The sequence below is a fragment of the Labeo rohita genome, chromosome 22 (assembly GCF_022985175.1).
Source record: "Labeo rohita strain BAU-BD-2019 chromosome 22, IGBB_LRoh.1.0, whole genome shotgun sequence".
NCBI lineage: Eukaryota > Metazoa > Chordata > Actinopteri > Cypriniformes > Cyprinidae > Labeo > Labeo rohita.
The window spans coordinates 37,176,695-37,197,910 of NC_066890.1; the positions used below are offsets into that span (position 1 = coordinate 37,176,695).

The 21,216-nt window shown below is 37.5% G+C and overlaps 1 long non-coding RNA gene across 3 annotated transcripts in view; it reads right to left on the reverse strand.

The window, feature by feature from the left end:
• LOC127153848 (uncharacterized) overlaps positions 1 to 21,216 on the reverse strand; it is a 54,855-nt gene that overhangs the window by 7,982 nt on the left and 25,657 nt on the right. For 2 of the 3 annotated variants that reach the window (XR_007825347.1, XR_007825345.1), the window contains exon 3: positions 16,711 to 16,806. This is a non-coding gene — a long non-coding RNA (uncharacterized LOC127153848). Of the gene's footprint in view, positions 1 to 6,029; positions 6,145 to 8,442; positions 8,585 to 16,710; positions 16,807 to 21,216 lie in introns of those variants that run through there. The other variant, XR_007825346.1, reaches the window with a different exon arrangement.

Consider the following 21,216-nt stretch of genomic DNA (forward strand, 5'->3'; position numbering starts at 1 on the left):
ATAAATACACACAAATCTGCGGTTTTGCCCTGTGAAAATATGTGTGTGTGTACAGACGTGTCATCTGTGTGTGCAGAGCTGGTGTGAATGACGCCGCAAGACTGCGCGAGAGGCCACAAGAGAGAAATGAGACTGACAGAATGCGAGACAGAGATTATTAACACCAGTGCAACACAAGTGCCTCTACGATGCTACGCTGGTGCTAAGACTATGCAATTCGTTTGCTAGAAGGTTTCCAGGTGTTCTGAGTGCTTCTAAAATTTGATTAGAATATTCTTAAAATTTAAATGTTTATTTTTAATATTCCTTCTTTGTTTAATTTCATTCAAAATATTTGTTGAATAACATTTCCATAATATTTTAATATTTCTTCTTTTTTAACTATTTTATTTTATGGGCTTGGGGCAAAATTGATTGAGTAAAGAGAATGTTCAAAATATAACAACATTTTGACAATATTCTAATATTCTATTAGGTTAAGTAAAATAGTATTACTTTCATTAACAAATAAAATATTCCCTCATTTAAATAAAATACCCCTCAAAGTTCATATGTACATGTTCTAGTACTTTCCCACAAACAGGTTTTTTTTTACCATGACAAGAAAGTCATGTGGATTCCAAAAAGACCAGCTCCGATCGCGCCGACTGGACTGCAGTTGCACTATGGCCCAGCTAGGGGGGGCTGCTGTACCACCGTTCTCCGTATCGCCGCCGTGCTCCGCTAGACGCTGCCGCCGCTCGTGTCCCTCTCTCTCTCTAATCACGCTCTGCGTCTCTCCCCCTCTCTTTATCATTCTGAGCCACCCCTCCTCCCCCCGTCACTTACCCTGCCCTTCTGAGAGAAGAATCCACGGCGTGTGCGATTTAGAGGGTGTGCGTGTATGTGTGTGCGTGTTAGTTTATGAGCCCGGCTTCTGTTTGTGTGTGCGTAGAGGTGCTATGAAGGCCGGCTCTATTGTGTGCAGCGCAGTGTTCTGTTACCTGCGCGCGAGTGATTAGAGCGCCGTAATAAACGGAGGGAGAGATAGAGCGAGAGAGAGAGAGAGAGAGGAGGAGGGGGGGTGAACGAGGGATAGGTTGAGTGGAAGAGTAATAAAGACCGAGGGAGGAGATGAAATTCCAGCTGCCTGTGAAAGGCTGTTTCCTGCAGCGCTGCCACGAGATTAATGACGAGAGAAAGAGAGAGAGAGAGAGAGAGAGAGAGAGAGAGAGAGAGAGAGAGAGAGAGAGGAAGAGTGCCGCGCAAACGACTCCGTGAAAGTATCCGGTCCGTGGCGACGGCGTCCCGTTTAGCGGCGCGCAGCTCGGTTTAATCTGGTTAAAGTTCTCTCTTATCATTTTAATAGCGTGCTTTCACACGCGCACGGATCACTGTCGAGGCAGATCGGCAGATATTGCGCGCTCAGAGGGCATGCAGAGACATTCGCAGTGCCAGTGCGCCGCGCGCCTGCCAGGCGTCGTTTCGCTCCGCTGCCAGGCCTCGTGCTCCGCTCTCCTTGCGCTCGGGATGAAAGCATTTCATTTTACGTCACGGCTGGACGTAAAAGCGAGAAGAAAAGAGAGTTTGCTAGATTGTTCTCATTGCACTGCTTTCCAGATCAATATGCCATTAGCACAGTTAGCTGGATTTTTTTTTTATGTTTTGCGACTCATGGTCTCTCTCTTCAGCTAATTCCGTTGACCTATTACTTCAATATTACACTTTTTTTTGTCTTGTGCCAGTAATGACGTTACTACTCGATGAATGCTTTTAGAGTTAATCACCTCTTAGTTAAATTAATTCCAACCATGCTAACCGTACATTTTGCAGTCGTCCATGTCCTGTGCTTGCTAAATTACCTGTGCTAATTGGATTAACTATTGCCAAACTGGGTCTTTACCAGGGCTAGTTGGGCCTACTTTGGCCTCAGATTTACCTATGAGGTTCAGCAAATTTTCGTAAAAATTCAGTCAATTCAGTTGGCTTAATGCGTCCAACAATCACAGCTTCCAAACACAAATATTTTTTATATTTATTTATGTATATTTCCATTGTCTGGCTATCTGGGATTTCGGTAGGGTGTTAAAGGGGAGGATTCTAATTTTTTTGGCAGTATTATATCAAGGGCTGTCAAACGATTAATCGCGATTAATCGCATGCAAAATGTGATGCGATCTAGGAAAACCCAACACATGGTGAAATTTTACCTTTCCAAAACTGTTTTTATTTTGTCCACAGCTTGAACGTAACCAAAGTTATGGCTATCTTAAATTGACTGATAGTGAAGATTTTCAGAAATGGAATTTTGAGAAAAACGGGTTTAAAGTGAGATGGCTTTCACTTAGCGGGTTTAAAGAGAGCTGTCTGTCAAGTCAGCTCTGCCATCTTACGATATAAATAAATAAACAAACAAACTAACTTTGGGTCCCATAGTTTACACAGGACTGGTGCAGAACGTGAATTGATACACCTTTACTAAATATGTCACGTGGTTTATTTTGATAGGTTAACTGTTTTTGTGGTGTTAAGGGAAAGTACCTCAGCAGCGCGTTCTTAGCATAAGATAAAGACACAGTCATTTCTGCTTGCTGCAATAAATCACTATTTTTCTGCACTAAACAAGTGAATTTCGCCGAGATATTTTCAGAGATGATAGACAAGATGTTACAGAATAATAATTTAATGAAAACTTAAAATTGACATTCAACCTATTTTTGATTTTCCTGTAAATGTCCCAGCGCGACATCCGACGGGTTTTCCCAGATCGCATCACAAATATACGTTTGAGTTTGCCTAATATATGTGCGTGTACTGTGTAATTATTATGTATATATAAATACAAACATGTATATATTTAAGAAATATTTACAAGTATATGTATTTATTATATTTTTTTATATAATTTATATTATAAGTAAAAATATTTTGTACATAACATATCTCTCTTAAATATATACATTAATTTGTGTGTATTTATATACACATAATTACAATACACACACATATTAGGCAAACTCAAACTTTTATTTTGTATGCGATTAATCGCGATTAATCGTTTGAAAACCCTAATTATATCACATTGTAAGTGTATATGAGCACTGTTTGTTGTTTTCTCGTGGCATCCGATAGAGCATTTGTACCCAGAAGCAGTGACGCATGACGTCAGACTTAACAAGTGAATAGAAATCCATGCAATTCAGAATTTAACACAAAAGCGAAAGATTTCCTTGCAACAGACAATGGAGCTTTGTGTCTGCGAAATTTTACAGAAAATTTGCTAATGTGACTGCGAACTTTAGCCATGTTGTGTTCTTTAATATAGTTGGGATAACTTTGCTGTTTTCTGTCATACATGTGCTAATGTGCTAACTGTCATCTGTGCTTTACCTATGCTAACTGGGCTAACTTTAACTATTTTGTATGCTAACATCGCTAGTTCTGTGTTACCTTTGCTATTTCTGTGCTAACACTTTTGAACTACACTCTCTGAGGTGCTTGTGTCAGCAGTCAAATTACCCGTGCTAACTTTTTTTTAGCTTTGCTAACTTCCCTGAGATATCAGCGTTAACTATGTCAGAAATATTGTTCTCACAGATTTGGATTAGCACAGGCTAAAATCTATATAGCCTGTGTTAATGAGTGGAATGCTCGCAAACTGTGCAGCCCACTACCAAACCAATTCCTTTTTAAATATTACCGCGCAGGCTTCCTCCGTGCATTACGATCTGCTTTCTATATTTACCGAAACGATCGCAGGGACGGAGCGGCAGAGGTCTACGGCTGCGGAATTTCTCCGGGGAACATCTTGCCGTCACGCTTCACTGCCGTCTGAAGAGCGCCAGGGAAACCCTGACTGCAGGAGCGGGACGAGAGCTGAGACGAGAAAAGAGACAGAGCGTGAGGGAATGAACGCAACGGCGCGTGTGTGCGCGAGGCTCTGTGGGAGAGAAACAGGTGCTTCCTGTGCTTTTGAAATGCGAGTATGTGTGTGCGCACGTAGCGCTGCCTGAAAAGCGTGTGCTGTTTGCATGCGATTACTGGCCCTGCTCTGAGTGTGTGTGTGAGAGAGAGATTGTGTGGCGGCTTGCGGTGTGTGTGTATGCGTGTGTGTGTGTGTGTACCTGGCTCACGCTGAGACAGGACCATTAATCCTGCTTACTGGCCGTTGAGCAGCGCAGAGCAGCGGAGAGATAAAGAGCCAAATCCCTCTCTCTCTCGCTTGCTCGCTCGCGCTCTTTCTCGCCCGCTCGCTCTAGGCTTGATGACTGACTCGGCCTGTCTGTCGTCACCTGTAACGAGCCGACGTGATTTAATTCAATTGCGTTCGATTCAGTGACTCAACTGTAATGTCATAAACTGCGATATGATAATTGTATTGATGATGCGCGTCCTGCGGGTTGAATAGCTCATCCAAGACCAGACGTGTTCTGCGGTTGTGTGTGAAATCGTTACTAGTGAGGTCAGATCAACACTGACCTGGAGTCACAGGGAGAGAGAGAGAAAGGGCTGTGTGTCGGGTCAGAGCGCTGGTCACACTTTCTGTAACACACGCGTTCGTCAATAAGTGCCTGATCGATATTCTTAACTGTGCATTGATGACCGATACACAGGCCTGCCGGAAACACACACAGTGTTTCCCTGCACAGTCTCTCAAATCCTCACCAGTCTCTCTTTCAGCCTGTCTATCTCTCTGTCTGCATTTCTCTCTCTGTCTCCACCCGTCTATCTCTGTTCTCCGTTTCTCTTGCTTTTTCTAGCTGTCCATCTTTATTTCTCTCTGTTTGGGTCTATCTGCACATACGTGTCTATCTTTCTGTCTAAATCATTCTTTCACTATCTTTCTCTCTCTCCCTGTCTATCTCTCAGTACATTTCTATTTGCATCTATCTATCTATCTATCTGTCCATCTGTCTGTCTATCTCACTGTCAATCTATATGCATGTCTATATCTGTCTATATCTTTTGTTTGTTTGTCTGTCTATCTGTCTGTCTGTCCATTTATTTATCTATCCATCTGTCTGTCTGTCTATCTGTGTATCTGTCTGTCTGTCTCTCTTTTTGCCTGTCTATCTCTCAGTATATTTTTACTATCTGTCAATCTATCTGCCTGTCTATCTCTATCTGTCTATATCTCGTTTGTTTGCCTGCGTATCTGTCCGTCTGTCTGTCCGTCCATCCATTTATCTATCCATCTGTCTTCTGTCTATCTATCTATATCTCTTGTCTATCTGTCCATCTGTCTGTCTATCTATCTGTCCGTCTGTCTATCTGTCTGTCTGTCTCTCTCTCTTTGCCTGTCTATCTCTCAGTATATTTTTACTATCTGCCTGTCTATCTCTATCTGTCTATATCTTGTTTGTTTGTCTATCTGTCTGTCTGTCCGTCCATCCATCCATCTATGTATCTATCTATCTATCTATCTATCTATCTATGTATCTATCTATCTGTCTCTTTCTGCCAGTCATATTCTCTGTCTGATTCACCTGTCTGTCTCTCAGTTTCTAAATGTCATTCTCTTCCCCTCTGTCTTTGTCCATTTATTTCTCTCCTTCTCTATCGCTGGCTCTATCTATATGTCTCTCTCTGTGCCTGTCTGTCTGTCTACCTCACCATCTCGCTCTCTCTCGGGGCCGCAGCGATATATTAATAGCTCCAGCCGTCGAGACCCAATTCCCAGAGCCGTGTAAGAATTCATTCTGTCTCTCTCGCTCTCTCTCCAGCGGGAGGGCTGACTCTTACGCATTTGGAAATTTGGCCTGTAAGTACCCTTCAGCTGGGGATCAAAGCTTTACGCTGCACACACACACACACACACACACACACACACAGCCTGAGAACGGACGTATAGGCCCATAGAGGGAGAAGTGTGTGTGTGTGAGAAGGTCAGCAAGCGGCGACACGGTCTTGGACGCTGTACAATCTCCAGACGGCAATCCCCACTGCGTAGGATTAAACTGTGTGTGTGTGTGGGTCCATGCACTGAAAAACACAGCTTGACACGCAAATTTTCCACACTGCGCTTAAGGGAATAAACTCACCCAGGATGACTGTGGGACTTGAACTGATTCCCCCGAACCCTCCTACATTTCCGCACTGACCTGCAGTCAGTCCTTCCCACAGCAAGTTGCATCTGATCTGGAATCAGTTCATGACATCACTGTGCTGAACCATAGGGGTGAAGGATTAGCTGGTTAGCATGGCCCACTTAGCCCCTGCTAGTAGAGGCCATAGATACACCACTCAGTAGATAAAAAGCATGACAAAAAGATGCATTTTAAATAAATGTTCAAAAAATAAAGACGTTTTGAATGTTCTCATGAGTGTGAATATTGCCTGTCTATAGCTTGGTTTACCTCATATATCTATTTCTCCATCTATATCTATTAGACAAGAATACTATTAAAAACAGAATTTTCTGCAGTGCGTAATGTCATGAAACTGCACTATGCTCCCGTACACCACTGACTTCATTTCCTAGTCGAGAGAAAGCTGGTTTAGGATCATCAGTAGACAGACATTATGGTTTAATAAACGTGCTGTCTGAGGTAACTGGCAGGTAAGAGCGTGATGCTTTGGGAAACAGTCACGGAACGCTTGTGAGTCACGGCGCCCTTCCGCCGGCAAGACCCATTTGATTCTCTCTCTCTCTCTCTCTCTCTCTCTCTCTACATTCGCTCACTCGTCTCTGCCAGATCTGACGCTTCCTTTAATTCTCTCTCACGCTCGCTTGCCTCTCTCTCTTTATCAGATTCCTTCCCGCGCCCGTGTCTGCCGTCGCACCTATTAAAGACGCTCGGCAAATGGAATTCCTCAATATCGCACTCGGCGCCGCTTTGATGTGAAAGAGAGAGACAGAGAGATGGGGGGGCGAGGTGGTAGCATGAAAAAAAGCTGCCAAATTGCGTGCTCGTTTTATCAAATGCGGGCTGATATTTGTCACCGAATGGCTAGAACTCCGCAGAGTATTTCAATTAACACAGGGAAAACGCTACCACAGACTGTTTCAGTTCATGAAATATGTGTTTTCGATAGTGAACTGATTTCCAAAATAATGAAAAAACTACCTGTCAGAGCAGGTTGCTTGGATTCACAGGGCCTTGCCCTTCCCCAGGTATAAAGACTTGTAAACCTTTATACGATGTAAATGACGTCTCTTACTGAAATATTTAGTAGAAAACCCAAGAAAGATGTTATTTAAAAAAATTGTTTATACACATTTTGGACTATGGGGGGGCGCCATTATTTTCATGACATGAAATGGTTGCACTCGCTGAGCTGCTGGCTCTACCTGTTGCTAATTTTACCGCAACGCAACTATAAATAAAATAAAATACTGATACGACGACCACATTGTTTGGCTCTTGGTTGTAATTTTCAGTTGAAAAAAAATTATGTAAGTCTTCATTGCTTTTCCTAACGATAAGAAGAGAATAAAAAAAAGAATGGGAAGATGTCTGTGGACGAATAAATCTTCCTAAAGACCCGTGTCTCTGTTCTCTCCACTTTAGTCTTGATGCCTTTCAAGCTTTTAGACAACCACAGCTACATAAAGAGCTTACAAATGGCAGAGACAAGAAACGCTAGATGCCCTCCTGGCAGGATGTAAACATGCTTGTCATGACACTGCAGCCACTAAAGGAGTTTCTCAGAGCGCATTTCACTTGGTAACCAGAGGCATTTAGACCCATGTTGAGAAAAAAAACATGGTACGACATTTGGACTTTAAATCAGAGCAGAAAGCCTTAAAATGAACAAAGTAATGGCATTAAATATTGCATGCACTAAACAAAAAAAAATGAATATCTTTGTTAGGATTCTTGTCTTGTTTTTAACTGCAAATATCTAAACATTCTTAAGTCAAGATACATCTACTTGAGATGGAAATTGAACATATAAAGTCTTGTTTTTTGAGAAATTGGAACAAAATTAAGTAAATTTATGGTTAAAACAAGAACAAACATCTGGGGTATGAAAACTTGTTTTCCCTTTAAATTAAGTTGATTTTTCTAAGCCTACTGGCAGATATTTGTCCTTTTTACCTCATGGATTCACTCCATTTTGATTAATTTCTCAGAAAATTATTTTGATTTACGACACTTGCATTGGAAAACAAGACAAAAATACTGATGGAGAACATTGCTTTTGTGCAAAACATTCAGTAAAAGTTATTTCCATATTCTGTATAAACTTTTTGTGTGTGCAAAATTAACAAAAAAAAAAGGGAGATCGGTTGGAAGCTGCATTTTCATATGTTTCTAATACAGCTCAGGTTCTCCTAAGACTCATGTTCCCTTTAATTTGTTTCTTAAATTTTCTTTAATTGGTCTTTAATAGGTCATGGTCCTAAACAATGGTTTTAAAACAGTCTGCCTTTACAAAACTGGCAGAAAGCATGAAAACTTAGCCAAATAAAATGCAACTAACCATATAATCTTGTATATACTGAGGAAAAACACTTACCGTATCTTGCTGTTGATGTCAAAAGCCATGCACTGAATCAAACTCTGCAGTATTTTTGGCGCAATTTCATCTGTGGCTTCACAGACTCTAGTCAAATTATCCAGATGCCAACATGGGTAGGCTGCGTGTCATTCCGTCATCCCTGAAAACCAGCAATAAACTTTGCAAGATAAAATATGACCCGAAGTAAATTCTCTCTCTGTCCTATACTAAAAACCCTGACATTTGCATTGGCCGGTCTGCAGGGCACTGATGGCTGACGTGGGCACTGTTGCATTGGCAGGCTGGCACTGATAAGCTGGCATTCTCTCAAGCACACTGATCTAATGCGGTAGAAACGCTTAGTTCACTACTGAGACAGCCAGTCGTTTGTGGCATATTGGAGTCTAAAAGCTTAGTGTGTTTGTATGTGTCTCAATACGCTGGTTTCTTATCCTAAAAAACACTTCAATGAAGTCATTTTCTCATGCATGAAATCTGAGAAATGGAAAAGAGAAAGTGCAACAAACAACAAGACCTAGATTATTATCACAGGAAATTACACATTTCTCAGCATTTCGGTGAGATGTGGCACTTTGCTGTCACCTGTGCATCATTTTCTAGAGAGTCATTTTCACTTCCTCCTAAGGCAGCGTACTGAACTGAAATGGAACCTTGTAAATAAATGATTTGAAACACTGTTATGCTGCCTTCACGTGCTATTGGATTTATCATAATTACAAGTTTTCTAATCAGAAATTGGACACAAAAGGCCTCGCAAGTTGTATTTACTACTGGGAAACTGAAATTATTTTGATACTCAAGTTCCAAGTTAGTCATTTGAAGCACATAATTTGAAGCACATTGTATGTTTTATAAACAGTTCACGAGTTCGCCTGCCCATCCAGTCCTAATGGGCAATGGTAACAAACTTGGCTTGCTGTCCTTAATGGAGGCTCGAACCCAAGGCTCGGCCCCCCCCCAATGCGATATTACCTGGAGGGAGAATAACAGAAACAGAGGAGGAGAAGGGGAGGTGGAGGGATGCCGGAAGAACGGAGGCTGGGACGATGCAATGAGAGCTGCTTATATAGGCTTGTAATGATGATTGACAGGACTGAATGATTAGGCTCCTCCTGAACCTATGTTTGGAACTTCATTAAAATTAGCAGTGTTGGGGGTAATGCATTACAAGTAATGCAAGTTACATAATCAGACTACTTTCGCAAATAACTGGTAAAGTAACACGTTACTTTTCAATTTACAAGAAAATATCTGAGTTACTTTTTCAAATAAGTAACGCAAGTCTCCGTGTTGAGAGAAACTGGAAATGAGGTGCAGACAAGAGGCACTTTCTTTACTCTGAGGTTTTTTTAGTTTTACTTTTGAAAGGGCCTTTGTAGTAGCCAAAAATATAACTTTTGAGTTTTCAGTTATGAAAATAAATAAGCAAGCCCAGCCAAGTTGACAAAAAGTAACGTAAAAGTAACGTAATGCATTGCTTTTCACAAAAAGTAACTAAGTAATGCAATTAGGTACTTTTTATGGATTAACAAAATATTTTAATGCACTACTTTAAAAGGTAACTTTTATGTATCTGACAGAAATTCCAGAATTCCATCTAGCACAGTGCATGTTTATAGTTACCTACCAATGGAATATTTCATTTCATTCTTTTTGACAACAAAGCACTTGAATGCGACAAGCACGTAATCGCAACTTCATAAGTGGGAAATAGGAAATTTCCGATAGCATGTGAAATTCTTCACAGGACACTCAACTCTAATATATTCACATAGTCATTAGCATGTTGCTAAGCTAACACCGCAATACTCTAATGGTGCTCTAGTCAGTTTAGTGCTTTTTTCGCAAATGAGAAATTTAATTAAAATGTTAAATTTGTAACATTTTGAGTATGCATAATCCAAATTTACCAGTTACTTTTACATTTCTAAAACGTTTTATTTTGGCATTTTACTTTTTTTGTTTACAAAAAATGAATTGGAAAAACTAGAAATAAAAACGCATTTGTTGAAGCAGTCATGCTATTTTAACTTCTGTTTGCAGTTTGAGCTGTTTTGTCGAACTGTAGTTTCACGGGGTCCAGTGTGCAACACCGTATTGGGTGAGCTACTGAGCAATCCATATGAAGCTGTATGTGTGACGACAACGTTCAGAAGTATCAGTTTTCAAATCGCACAGGACTGTTTTGAAACGCAAATTCATCCTCTCCTCCCGAAAAACATTAAAGTAAATCTCTGGTGAGCTTGGAGAAGAGCAGAGTAAACTTTATAGTTACCTACACAATGTGTATATGATATCAATAAAACATGTCGTCAGATAACATTTGTAAGGCTCGTTATTGCCGCTTCCATAGACATCGGCGTGTATTTTGTGTATGTATTGTGTATTTTGACTTATGTGTATGTAAATGTATGGAACCTAAAATAAGCATTTTATTGTTGAAAACACTGAATAGTTGCGATAATATGACAAGCGCTCAGCGCGTCCGATCTGGCTCAGCGCCAGCCTAAGCGCCAAAGCAGATTTGAATTCAGCGGTTGATCACGTGACGCGCTGAACGTTCGAATCACACCGGTGTGATCGTACGCTCCAGGGACCAGCCAAGAATGATCACACCGGTGTGATCGAACGCGTGAAAGGGTTAATCAAAACTCTGTGTATAAGTCACACTTTGTGTGAAAAGGAATAAAAATTGTCGGAGTTATACTGCCTCTAGTGTTCATTTCAACTGGAAACTGCAGTGATTAGTACATGTAGGTACGTTTTTCAGTTTTGCAAATTTATATAGAGGCACGTGTTTTCAATGAGCCTATGTTGATTCTTTCTGGTCCTTGAATCTGATTAACTGAAATGAGTGTGATATTCTAGTGATAGAACTCCAACTGTTTCACCATTTGCATCATTCCGCCTGCAGTATTTCTCACAGTGCGTGTCATGGCAGAACACAAATAAACAATAAACAATACTGTTTTTGTGTCCTGGAACCTGCCGAGACCAGCCTCAAATCGGCCAGAGCTTCTGGAATTTGCTGCTGGCTCTGATGTCTCTATAGTGGGTAAACATGAGATATAATTTGTTTGGGGTAAATCTAACGGGCAGTTTTTGGTCTCATTAATCTATTATTTGTGCCACAATAAAAGGGCAAAATCTCATCACGTTATATTTTATGTAAATTTACTGCTGTATATCAGAGTACTGCCTTTGTACTTTTGACTGAATTGTCTAGCAACTTTTATGTTGGCTGTTGCTGTTTTTTTAAATAAATATTATTTATTCAATAAATAATATTTTATGTAAATAACAGTAGCATTTAATAATAGTATTTAGTATTGGGAAACGGTGTTTGTGATGTTGATTAGTTGCACTGTTCTCAGAGACTGTTTTTATGAGTTATTCAGCAATAAAGACTTTTAAATTGAAAGAGACTTATATGGCTGTAAACAAGGAAGTTATTTTTACTTTCAACAACAGCTTGTAATAAACAGCCAATGAATGCACTGAGCAACGCTGTCATCATAAATCACCCTAAGATGAAAGGCTAGTATGACAAAGATATCGCTTTTCTCAGCGGACATTCAAAAACTAATATTTTATTGTGAATGTGAAACTGAGCTGAAGAATGAATGCTGTATCAGATATCAGATGCAGGTAATCACACTTGCTAACTCCATCTCTCTCATCATTCTCGAATCTGCATAATACAGTGAGCTTTTAATACAGTAATACTAGTTCTGAGTGATGTTTCAGAATTAGTAAGGGAGACTTGAGCTCAGCTGTTAAAATGTTAACTTGATTTTTAAATCTGTGGTGGAAGGAAGTAGTTTGTGTAAAAGAGCGTTTTTAAAGACACTGTTATTGTTTCTTATGTATTTACACACTTGTGTCGTCAAACTGTTGTATAAATGCAATATCACATGAGTAGCTGTGAGATATGGCTGTATAACAGCATGCTGTGATTACTTACGGCACTGGGCCAGATCACAGCCGTGCCAATATACAGCCATATCGCACGTCTACTCATGTGATATTGCGCACATATATAGGTATTGGTTGATTACAATATTATAATACATTGGCAAGCCACTCATCTGTATGCAATGGCCATCACAAGTCTGCAAGACTTGAATGCAGGGACAGAGCCTTCGAGTCCTTTCTGGGCACATGGGTTCTCAGTGAATTAAACTTAAAGCATTTAATTACAGCCAAGGAGAAGAAGGATTAACAGATAACTAGGGGAAAAACAACGGAACCAAAATGAGATTGATAGAGATTGAAAGGGCGGCCCATGCAGCGGGGACATCTGCCAGCCGAGTGACCTCTGCCATTTGTAATGATCAACCGTGGAAAACACACACACGGACACAAACGAGAGGATGGACGTGGCCAAAATTCAGGCTAAAAAAGACTTGGCAGAAAGTGAAAGAGAATGTGTGCGTGTGCGTGTGCCCGGCTTGCCAGGGTTGGCAGGGTCTTTGATTCGCTCTGACAGTCTTTGATGCCCTCCCAGTGCCCGCTGCACCTCTCTACACACACACTCACTCACAAACCCTATGTGCCAGGATCAGACATAGCAGAACAAGGCTGACGTAACGCAGAGGAAAAGATGAGAGCGGGCCGGGAATGAGGCATGAAATGCGGAGGGGGGGAAAAAAGGAACGTTGTTGTCATCCTCCGTTAGCGGCCGTACTGAGATTTTTCCCTGGCACGCTTCCCACCGCGAGCCGCAGAACACGAGTCTGCTGAATGCGAAAACAGGAGCAGATAGTGGAGAACACCAGCAGAGACGGAGCAGCCTGTTAACGGCAGACAGGTACAGATGTGTCCTGCCTCTCGCTGTCTCTTTCTCTCGCTCATTTATTCCAGCAGAGCTTTGTTTTGAAGGTAATCCTAATCTGAACCTTCACACAAACGCTAACCCCCCAAATGTGTGAATATTTAGATTCAAAACCAAAATAGTCTTTTTCAAGATTTGAAAAACCACCGGAGAGCAACTACCAGGCCTCTGCGGGAATATCTACTCGCACATACACCTGAGCACTTACAAGTGCTGAGCACTTTAACAAACAACATATCAATGTCTTCTCTGCACATGGGAATAACAACTTGAAAAAAAAAATATATATATATACATATATTTAATATATATATATATATATATATATATATATATATATATGTGCAGGACATATAACAAGGTCATCCATGACATTGACGTGCTTCAAGGCTGCTTCAAAAACCTTTTTTTCTGATAATCTTGACATGTAAATTATTTAGAGGGATTTTGTGTTGTCTAGAAATGCTGTTTTTATTTAGATCAATTATTGATAGTCATATCTTCTTGAAGTCACGGTTTTTGGGGCCACTGCTTCTTGGTAAAATGTAAGCAGATCCATACAAATGGATTTTCACAGGCTCTGAAGCAAGAGTGTGTATAAAACAAGTTTTGGTTTTTCAAAATCAATTTTATATAAACTGAAAGTTATACATGAAAAGCTCAGCTTTCCTGAATAAATCTTAGCTTTGTACAAACTGGTTTAGTCAGTGATTCAATGACTCACTCATAAAGACAGTCACTTGTTTAGTTTAGAATTGTATCTGTTTTTGAACGAATCAGTTGAGTCAATAAATCAATGAATCACTTATGAAAACAGTCATCGTTTAGTTCATAAATTAACCGTTTTTTTTAATGAATCTGAATAAATCAATGACTCGCTTATAAGGAGAGTCATTTGATTTATTTTTAAATTCGTTTTAAATTAATCAGTTTAGTCAATCATTCTGTGACTCACTAATGAAGACGGATTCTCGTTTAGTTCCTGAATGAATCAATATTTTGCACAAATCAATTGAGTAACTGAATCCAATTAATAAGACAGTCACTTAAACAAATCAGTGTTTTGAACAAATCCATTTAGTGAATCATCAGTGACTCACTCGTGGAGATGGTTACTTGTTCAGTTCCCAAATTAATAAGTGCATTTGAACAAATCAGTTGAATGAATGATTCAATGAATTCAACTTGTTCATTTTTCTGAACGAATCTGTGTTTGAACTAATTGGTTGAATGAATGATTTAATAACTCATTTATAAAGACTCAGTTGTTTAAATGTATGAATGTAGGAGTATTTTGATTGAATCAGTTTAGTGAATGATTCAATATGTCACTCATAAAAAAGTCACTTGTTCAATTTGTGAATAAATCAGTGTATTTGAACAAATTGGTTGAATGAATTATTTAATGACTCACTTAAAGACTCATTTGCTCAGTTTCTGAAAGTATCAGTGTTTTGAATTAATCAGTTTAGTGAATGACTCAATAAGTCACTTTTAGTCATTTTTAGTTCTGTGTTTTGAACAAGTTCATTTAGTGAATCATAAGTGACTTTTAATCAGTGCAAACTAATCAAATGAATGATTCAATGACTCACTCATTAAGATGGCCACTTGTTCATTTCCTTTATGAAACAGTGTGTTTGAACAAATTGGTTAAATTAACGATTTAACGGCTCAAAGACTCATTTGCTCAGTTTCTGATTTTAAATTAATCAGTGTACTGAATGATTCAGTAAGTCACTCACAAAAAAAAAAAAAAAAAAAAAACAGTCACTTTTTTAGTTACTGAATTAATCAGTGTTTTGAACAAATCAGTTGAGTAAATCAATCAACGATTCACTTATAAAGACAGTCGCTTTAACAAATCAGCATTTTGAACAAATCCATTAGTAAAACATTAATGAATCACTCATGGTTACTTGTTCAGTTTCGAATGGTGCATTTGAACAAATCAATTTAATGAATGATTCAATGACTCACTTATAAAAACGCCCATTTGTTTAGTTCCTAAATTAATTAGTTTTCTTAACAATTTGGTTTAGTCAATGATTTAATGACTCACTCATTAAGAAATTCACATGTTCATTTCCTAAATGAATCAGTGCTTAAACAAAATGGTTGAATGAATGATTCAATGACTCACTCATAAAGAGCCATTTGCTCGATTTCTGTATGTATCAGTGTTTTAAATGAATCATTTTAGTGAATGATTTAATAAATCATTCATAAAAAAACTGTATCTTTTTAGTTCCTGAATCATTGTTTTGAACAAATCAACTAAGTAAATGAATCGATGATTCATTTCAACAAATCAGCATTTTGAACAAATCCATTAGTGAAACATCAGTGATACCTAAATAATTTTTTTTTAAACAATTTGGTTTAATCAATGATTCAATGACTCACTCATAAAGACTCACAGTTTCTGAATCTATCATTGTTTTGAATAGATCAGTTCAATCATTTATTCAGTGACCGAACCGTTGAATGAATGATTAAATGACTCACTCATTAATTCCTGAATGAATCAGTGGGTTTAAACAAATTGGTTAAATGAATGATTCAATCACTCAGTCATAAAGACTCACTTGTCAACCACTGGCATAACAATGTAATCTTTAGAAAGAGTCGGCAAGACACAAACTTACCAATCAGCCAATAATCAGATGCATGTTTCATCTTGACCTCTTATAATTTTCGATCTGTCATCTATTCTTTACTCTCATTCCTTCTCTTCTCATTTCTGTTCTGCAGACAGTGCTTTGGGGAGTAGCAAAGATGACAGAACGCTCAAGAATGACTCACAGATGGAGAACGCACAGGAAGACGAGGGCTTGGAAAGGAAAAGCCAGCGAACAGCGTGAGCAGTGCCGCGATGGAGCATGTGAGGGCAAGAAGGACTTCAACACAGACACACACACACACGTTAAGAGCATACCAGCGCTGTGTGTGCGTTAAGAGGGTTGGGTTTCTAAATGACAGATCATTATCATGCTAATTAAAGCATTTTGTAGCTGTGACTCGTGCAGTATTTGTGTGTGTGTGTGTGTCTAATTAAGGCCGGTTCATCAGCGCCCAGCTCATTTACACTGTGCTAGAGCGACACCCTGATTCAAGCACACGGACAGTAATGAAGCTACTAATTATTATAGCACTTTAACATATTTAGCCTTAGCTGAGCCAACCCCGAACAGCTGAACCACCTCAACTGAACCACATGAACCCAGCAAAGCTTCTGCAGTTCAACACAACCTCGCACAGCTGAGCCACCCAAACGCAATCCAACACAGGTAAATCCAGCAACCTAAACTAAACCGACAGCTCACGCAATTCATTTATATACAGTACATTACAACATACTAAGATCAGACCCGAAACCACCTGTTCTTCTGGTGATGGGATATAAACTGATCTCAGAGCAGCAACTTTACCTTAGAGGATTTGTTCTCGTGACCCCCGTTGACTCAGTAATGTTGGAGACGGCATGGTCTTTGTTCGGCTCAATGAAGCGCTTCCTCATGCTAATGCTAGAGGCCGGAGAGAGAGAGGTTTAATTAGTGACTTAGTATTGATCAGCACTGAGGTTACCTTTGCTGACAGAGCACAGTTTGAGGGGTCGAGTGTGCGAGCGCTTGCGTAAGCCAGTACCAAGAATGTAATTAAGAAATTCAGAAACCACTGGGGTGCTGCTGGAAATTGGGATCCTTTGGTGCACAGTGTGTGCGTGTGTCTCCTGAGCCATTATGACACTCGTAATGATCTGTTGTCCTTATCAACCAAGACAAAAAAGAAAGAATGACGGTTAAGAAAGAAATACGGTTAATGTGCATGAACAGCCATTACAAAAACATACTGTATGTTTACAGTGAAGGTTAACCAATATCATGGTACTCTGATATGGTACTTAAAAAAAAGTACTCTGAAGTAATTGCAAAAATACCACAGCATGGCACCATGTAAAAAAATATGGTAATACCATAGTAAACGTCTGAAAAGACACAGCAACTTCATGGTAAATGTCAAAAACATGGTAACGCAATGGAAAATGTCCAAACAAAATAGTAGTACCATGATACATGTCCAAGAAAACATAGGTATACCATGTTAAATGTCTAAAAAAAATGTGGTAATACCATGGTACATGTTAAAAAAGACATAACACTAAGATAAATGTCTAAAACCATGGTAATACTATTGCAAAAATCTACAAACAATGATTATAATTGTACTTTAAACATAAAAAACATGGTATCATCATGATAAAAGTCTGAAAAAAAAGGCATAATACTATGATAAATGTCCCAAAAAAAAACAACAAAAAAAACAGTAGCATGATAAAACAGTTTTACCATGTTAAATGTGGACAAAATGTTCTAATACCATGGTAAATGTTAAACAACAACAACAACAACAACATAACAACATCAAGATAAATGTCTAAAAACATGGTAACACAGTGCTAAATGTCTGAAAAACATGGTAATACTATTTAAAATGTCCACAAACAATGATTGAAATTTACTGTAAACATACACACAAAAAAACATAGTATTATCATGATAAAATGTCCAAAAACAGGATAACACCATGATAAATTTTCAAAACAGCAGAAGCAGCATGGTAAATGTCCGAAATGTCCATAATTTTTGTCCAAAAAACAGTAGTAGCATGGTAAAACACAGTTTTACCATGTTAAATGTCAAAAATGTGCTAATACCATGGTAAATGTTAAAAAAACATAACACTGAGATAAATGTCTAAAAACATGGTAACACAATGCTAAATGTCTGAAAAACATGGTAATACTATTGTAAATGTCCACAAATAATGATTGTAATTTTGTACTGTAAACATAAAAAACATGGTATCACCATGGTAAAAGACTGAAAACAATTGTATAATACTATGATAAATGTCCAAAAACAGGGTAGCACCATGGTAAATTTTAAAAACAACATACGAAGCATGGAAAATGTTTGAAATGTCCATGCTTTTGTCCAAAAAACAGTAATAGCATGGTAAAACATAGTTTTACCATGTTAAATGTTGAAAAAATGTGCTAATACCATGGTAAATGTTTTAAAAAACGTAACACTAAGATAAATGTCTAAAAACATGGTAACACAATGTTAAATGTATGAAAAACATGGTAATACTATTGTAAATGTCCACAAACAATGATTGTAATTTTGTACTGTAAACATAATTGTAATCACAAAATTGTAATTGTACTGTAAAAAACATGGTATTATCATGATAAAAGTCTGAAAAAAAAAGTATAATACTATGATAAATGTCTGGATAGCAGGATAGCAGCATGGTAAATGCCTGAAATGTCCATGTTTTTGTCCAAAAAAACAAAAACAAACAAACAAACAAACAAAAAAACTGTAATAGCATAGTAAAACAGTTTTACCATATTAAATGTCTAAAAATGTGGTAATACCATGGTAAATGTTAACAAATACATAACACTAAGATAAATGTCTAAAAACATGTTAACACAATGCTAAATGTCTGAAAAACATGGTAATACTATTGTAAATGTCCACAAACAATGATTGTAATTGTACTGTAAACATAAAAAACATGGTATCATCATGATAAAAGTCTGAAAAAAAAAGTATAATACTATAAAAAGTGTCCAAAAACAGGACAGCACCATGGTAAATTTTCAAAACAACAGAAGCAGCATGGTAAATGTCTGAAATGTCCATGTTGTTGTCCAAAAAACAGCAGTAGCATGGGAAAACATGTTAAATGCCGAAAAAATGTACTAATACCATGGTAAATGTTTTAAAAGAACATAACACAAAGATAAATGCCAAATATGTTAAAATGTCTAGATATGTTAATATCTTTAGAAATGTCAAAAAACAAAACAAACAAACAAACAAAAAAAACATGGTAATACTATGATAAATGTAATATGGTAGATGTCCAAAACATCAGCAATAACATGGTACATGTTTAAAATGTAGAAATTTGTGCTCCAAAAAGTGAACTAAGAAAACCTCTCTCTCTTTAAGAGCTTTGAATTCACTAGTGGAGGGGCAGAGACAGGAAACCATGGAAACCAGAGGTTTTTGATAAATAGCTGAAGTGTGTCCCTACGTGTGTTTGCGTCCTGTGCTCTGTCATGTCTGCTATCTGTATGGCCCTGATGGTGTGTCTGTGCATGTTTATTTGTGTATTCACCCCAAATAATCTTCAACTTACAACCTACAGTACAGGCAGATTTGTGAACAGCAATAAATGCACTACGGTCAGTCTCAACTGGTTTTTCCATTAGACATAAGATGGTGATGCAATAAAATTACAATAACCTGTTTAACATCAATAAACATAATAAACATATGCCCTTAAATTCAAACATTGAAATGTTTTAATATTATCATAAACTGCAACAATATGCAAAATTATTAAAATGATACAGGCTGAGGAGGAAATAAAAAGGTAATTGTGAGCTAAAGTTTAAAATAAGAAATAAATTCATATTCAGAAATATACTGTTACAACTGGCAGAAATAAAGTCACACTTATGCGAACAAAAAGATTGCAATTGTGAGACAAATTTGTAATATATAAACTTGTGAAATATATTTGGAGTTACAAGAAATGGCATCACAATTATGAGACATTTGCAATGGTAAGAGATAACGTCACAATGTAAAATAAAGTCATAATGAAATATGAAGTCAAAATGAAATATGAAGTCATAATTGTGAAATACAAAATCACATCATGATATATAAAGTCACAATTATGAGAAACAGTTGCAATTTTGACAAAGTTGCAATTGCGAGACAAAGTCACATTGTGAAATATAAAATAGCAATTATGAGAAATATAGTTGCAATTGTGAGATCTAAAGTCAAACTGTGAAATACAAAGTTGCAATTAATAGAAACAGACACAGCTGAGACAAAGTTGCAATTGCGAGACAAAGTCACATTGTGAAATATAAGTTGCAGTTACTAGAAATAAAGTCGCAACTGTAAGATCTGAAGTCAAACTGTAAAATACAAGAAATAGAAATACGAGAAATAAAGTCACATTGTGAAATATAAAATTGCAGTTACTGGAAATAAAGTCGCAGTTGTGAGACAAAAGCACATTATAAAATATAAAGTTGCAATTATGATATTGTGAAATATAAAATTGCAGTTAGCTAAAGTCCAACTGTGAAATATAAAATTGCAATTACAAGAAAAAGTCACAGTTGCAATATATAAAATCACAAATATGAGAAATAAAGTTGCAATTTTGAGAAAAGTCAAACTGTGAAATACAAAGTTGCAATTAATAGAAACAGACACAGCTGACAAAGGTACAAAGTTTGTGAACTTTAAAATAAAGCTGCCAAGATCCAAACTGTAAAATACAAGAAATTAAGTCACAAAATATAAAATAGTATAAATAAAGTCACATTATAAAATATAAAGTGAAATATAAATATAAAATTGTTAGCAATCCAACTGTGAAATATAAAGTTGCAATTACAAGAAAAAGTCACAGTTGCAATATATAAAATCACAAATATGAGAAATAAAGTTGCAATTTTGAGAAAGTCAGAATTACAAGACAAAGGTACATTGTGAACTTTAAAGTGAAATTAAGACAAATAGTCTTCACATTGTGAAATATAAAAATTACAGACACAACGAAGACAAAGTTGCAATTGTGAGACAAAGTCTTATTGTGAAATATAAAATTACAGTTACGAGAAAGTCACAACTGCGACATCTAAGGTCACATTGAGAAATATAAAGTTGCAATTACAATAAATAAAGCTGCAACTGTGTAAAATAAAGTCGCAATTATAAGATATAAAGTCACATTGTGAAATATAAAATTGCAGTTACACTGTAAAAAACAATTTGTTGAGTCAACTTAAAATAATTTGTAACCTGGCTGCCTTAAAATTTAAGTTCAGT